At 29.2% G+C, this 650-nt stretch overlaps 1 non-coding gene across 1 annotated transcript; it reads right to left on the reverse strand.

Annotated features, from left to right (window-relative positions):
• Positions 1–253: 253 nt before the first annotated feature.
• Positions 254–359, reverse strand: LOC112834380 (U6 spliceosomal RNA). The gene has a single exon (XR_003210875.2). It is a non-coding gene; the product is annotated as a U6 spliceosomal RNA (small nuclear RNA).
• Between the last annotated feature and the right edge of the window lie 291 nt (positions 360–650).

Raw genomic sequence — 650 nt, forward strand, 5'->3', positions numbered from 1 at the left:
TTTAACAAACTGGAAATAACTGTCCAGCAAAATATTGCAGATATTATTCATGTATGTATAAATACTTTAATGATAAAATGTTGCCCATTGTATACTTTGTACAGGACTGTTCCTTTGGTATTGAAGGGATAGGATTTGTAACCCAGTGAAGAACCAGTACTAAATATCACCAACAAGAGGAGCAAGGGATAGAACATAATGTAATATGGAAGTTGTACTAAACAAGAAAATATTAAATTTGTGGTTAACCTTTTAAAGTATTTTATGTTTAAACACTTGTATGTCATCCTTGTGCAGGGACCATGCCAATATTCTCTGTATTGTTCCAATTTTACTATATGTGCTGCCAAAGCAAGCACACATGTTTAGACACTTGAGAAACTGGATTATAAAGTAAAATTTAAGAGTAAGAAAAGTTAGATAGTAAAATTGGAGTGATCTAGTATATTTTCCCCTCCTGAAAAGAAGTATAAATTATGTAAATAATTTTATCCTATCCATCCTAGTGAATGATATTTTAATTATGAGCTATATATGCCTCAAAAAATAATAAAATTATAAACTGAATAAAAAGGAAAATAATAGATATGGAGATAAATTATTTTAAAATCCTAAGGAGCCACAGATAGGTTTACTTAGAAGAAGAAAAC

The sequence above is a fragment of the Callorhinus ursinus genome, unplaced genomic scaffold, assembly GCF_003265705.2.
Source record: "Callorhinus ursinus isolate GAN/ISIS: 27379988/994484 unplaced genomic scaffold, GSC_fseal_2.0 scaffold1, whole genome shotgun sequence".
NCBI lineage: Eukaryota > Metazoa > Chordata > Mammalia > Carnivora > Otariidae > Callorhinus > Callorhinus ursinus.